Below are 4159 nucleotides of genomic sequence, written 5' to 3' on the forward strand. Positions count from 1 at the left end.
AATCCTTTCCTAATGCCTCTAGTGCCACCACCTCCCAACTTCATGTCTCTATTTATTTCTTCTTGTTATTAATTATCTCTGAGTTCAGTTATTGTCACTTATATGTACGTGGGTGTTTGTCCATCTACTAGATCACAAGCAACCTACCAGAGGCCATGTTCTCAAAACAATGACACTCACCCTCCTCAGCAGCCATCAACTGTCAACAGCTCCTCTTATCCATGCAAAAAAGAAATCAATAAATGAATTTTCATCAGTGATGTGGTGAGATTCAGCAGAGTATAGAAGTCTCTGTAATGGACAGAACTCTGGTGCCCATGTGTGCTAACCTATAGCCTGTATGAACAAGCACTCAACAGAAAAGCATCATGAATTAATACTAAGTGTAACAAAATAGGAGATGTGCAGGTTAATATATTTTAATCTTCTTGGATAATATGTTCTAAACTGAAAGCTCATGCATTTATTATAGAGATTAAAGGTCCTTGGTGTAGGCTATAAGAATATAAGATAGCAAGGAAGTTACATCTTAAGGTATCACCACAGGTAAATATAATATATATATATAGATCACAAATGAAATTAAAAAAATATTTCACGCAAAAATAAGAAAAGCATATCTCCTAATAAGAGTGTGTGCAGTAACTCCAACAGCTAAGTAAAAACACTAATTATGTTAATTTTTTGTGTATGTGCTAACTATTTTCATGTTGTCCATCTACTAAAAGTGATGTGTATATTTTCTTAGACTGGCACTATTAATTTTTACTTTTCTGCCAAATCATTCATTTGACCTAGATGTTCATGGTTGCTTTTTCTTAAGTTTCTGTTGTGGTACTTTAAATTTTGGTACTCTCTCTGGCTCTGTGCCTTACGGATAAGATTGTCTGTGCTGTAGAGATTGTCAAAATGAACCAGAGAATGAACTGACAACTGTGATCTGAAAACTGTTTGTTTCTATGTACAGTTGTACACTAGGCAAAGGGGATTTTTTTCAGATCACTGGAAGGAAAATGTAACCTATGTCTGTTCTTTTCAGCCTTTTAATACTGGTCTGGAATTAAATCATCTATCATATCTTTAACAATATTTCATATGTATTTGAAGTAAAGGGACATTTTCTACTATGTTATGGTGTATGTGTTTCCTGACTCTGTGTTTCCTGAAATCTCTGGATAAATTAATATTTGAATATGGACAATTCACACTTTTGCGCTGTTCTTATCCTTGAGCACCTAATTGCCATCACTACAATTTAGGAACACTTGGCGTTTGCCATTCTGTTCTCTGTGTTTTATGACTTCTACTTATAGATCTAGTTTTTTCCTTGGAGAGACCCTTAGACCTATCTCCAGTCTTTATGAGAAATTATGTCCTTTCCATCTGTACTTTGTTGTCTGTCCATATTCTCGGGCCATAAATATTATTCATTTATTTACAATTTTGCAATTGTGTTCTATTTCTCATGTGCTTCATTTTGGAAATGGTTAGCCAGTTTTCATTGGTATCTAAATGCAGGCTGCTAAGGTTGATGATTAGCTTTCGAGTTCTTGTTTGTTTTGAATTCTTGTTTGAATTAACCTCACATAGTAGTTACAGTTCAGAGATTGGTCCGACAGATCCCTTGGAGGAACAGAGGCCTCTTTAGACAATAAGTTCACAGCTGTACTTTTTTTTTCCTGAGTGTCACTGAAAGGAACAAGTCCATATGTGTTCTGGGCTAATTTTGCTGTCCTGGTGCCTTAGAGCAAAACATGAGGGTGAATGTAGTGAAATAAACCTTAAGATGCCCCGAGTGACCCCAATGACTGCAGTTTTACATAAATGGACCAGTGACAGCAACTGAGTTCCAGCAATGATGCTAGCATTCATAGCTGTTTATGAAGATGACCAAGGTTCTGAGTGTCACACAGACATCAAAACCACTGCCAGGTTGAATGTACTGTGTGTACTGAGTTTTGAGTCCTCTATTTCTCAGTCATTGAGGGCAAAATGCCTCTAATAATGTATGTTGTATAGTCTCCAATACTGTATCATCTGAAGGAGTTTCCTGTGTACTACACTTTGAAGCCCTTCAAGTTTAACGACATTCTTAAAATTGATTATCACGGTGTGTTCTAAGATAGTATATATACTTAAAGTTAGTATAAATGCAACAAGGAAAAAAATTAGTTTTATTTATCCTTAATTTGAGCTTTTTCATGAAACTCATGACCAGATCTGAGGTTTCCACTTGAGAGTTTGTTTGAGACAGATGATAGTGTGGCCCATTCTGTCCTGTTGACTTGTTATCTTCCTTGAGGACTGATAACAGTGACCCTCATCCTGGCTCTGTTTAGTCTCTAGCCTGGGATGACACAGACAACAATAAACTCTTTGGACATGTACAGGAAGATTTTTGTAATCTTTATTTTTCTCTGAGTGCTTTGTGTCTTAAACCCATGCTTAATGTTTTTAATAATTCATAAGGTAAACATGCATCTTTCCAACTCCTACTGTTTTGAAATTCCCGTGTGACATTTCCAAAGATAAAGGCTTATTTTATTACCCTGACTCATATGAGATAAAAGAAGTGAAAATATCTAATATCTTAGACTGTGGGATTTTAATTGTTAATGCTTTCCTTTCTGAAACATCTCCAACCACTAAATCTGTCCTTTAAAAGTAGAAAAAATTACAGGTTGGACTGATTGCTAGGCAGGTAGAGCACTTTCTCCTCTTGGTGATGATCCAGTGTTGGTTCTAGTTCCCACAGAGCAGTTGAAACTGTTTGTAACTCCAGTTCCAGGAGATCCAATACCTTCCTCTGGCTACAACAGGCACTGCCCAAATGCCTTGTGTAGTCAGACATGCAGAGAAAATACTCCCACATGTAAACTAAAATAGAGATAATGAGACATCATTGTAATTTCAATGTGCACTTCAAACATGCATTGTTAAGAAGGACGGTATGAGACTCACAGAAATCCATGACTACTTAAATTTGTTTTAAATTATCCTTAGAGAATTGGGTATTATGTGCCATTCATCAAAGTCTCTACTTTTTAATTTTACTTTTTATTGGTTCTTTGTGAATTTCACATCATGTACCCTAACTCCACTCATCTCCTTCCCACTTTCTACCTGCCCTCCAGCCTTGCAGCCTCACCCACATCAGAGAAAAATATCTTCTTGCAGAAACTGTAGTGTGTCACACTGTGTCCTACAGTACTTTTGTCCACACTTCTTTGCTTGTAGCTGTGCATGGCAATGACTTTTTGGTCTGGTACGAGGCCTCTGGCTTCTGCTACTCTAATGACACCAGGACCTCACTGGAACTCCTTTTAGATATCCTCTTGTTGCTCTGTGTCATGGAAATCCTTTAGTTTTGTATCTGTACGACCAGCCCCTACACGCACTCCGGTTCATCGATGGTAAAGATGTTGGTGTGGGCCAATTCAGTGCCTTGGATCTGTGCCAGAAAGGTATCTGAGCCAGTTAGCCTGCCTGTCAGGTCTTCCACTCCCATGCCCTCGGCTGGCTCACTGACTGATGCACATGTGACACAGCTGTCACACGTGCAATGCCTCTAGGGCAGGCGAGGGGTTGGTTTTTAACCTCAAATTTCAATTATACTTGCTTAAAATTAAAAATAGCTAACTAACAGTGTCTTTAAGAAGTACAATAATGAGAGGAGAAAACTCAAAATAAACATTGTACAAAACAGAAAAATGACATTTCTCACATGTAAAATGACAATTTGCATTTAGAATAGAGATTAAATGGATAATAAGAATGAGTATTAATTTTGCCAAAGCACTATTACATCTATATGCAAACACACACACACACACACACACACACACACACATACATGTAGGGGGTGTTCTTGTGTAACGACTTTTTAATATCACAGACTTCTATTTCATATTTATCATTGAGTTCTATTTTTTAATCATCAATTCTTGCTGTCAAAATCCAATACTCAAATTAAACATTAAAATACAGCATGCTATCCACACAATTCCCATATGCTTCTGTCATCATATTCTCCACACCAATCTCAAGCTTTTGAAATGCTGTTGTTTAAGCCCAAATCAGTAAACTTAGCCTATGTGAGAGTAAGGGGGCCCTTCTCATCAAACATGCATCCCACCCACTCAAGGGGAAATCCCCTTTT

At 37.2% G+C, this 4159-nt stretch overlaps 1 pseudogene; it reads right to left on the reverse strand.

Annotated features, from left to right (window-relative positions):
* Nucleotides 1–3522: 3522 nt before the first annotated feature.
* LOC127194057 (uncharacterized) lies at nt 3523–3574 on the reverse strand (annotated as a pseudogene).
* Nucleotides 3575–4159: the final 585 nt, after the last annotated feature.

Source organism: Acomys russatus, chromosome 9, assembly GCF_903995435.1.
Source record: "Acomys russatus chromosome 9, mAcoRus1.1, whole genome shotgun sequence".
In the NCBI taxonomy this organism is placed as follows: domain Eukaryota; kingdom Metazoa; phylum Chordata; class Mammalia; order Rodentia; family Muridae; genus Acomys; species Acomys russatus.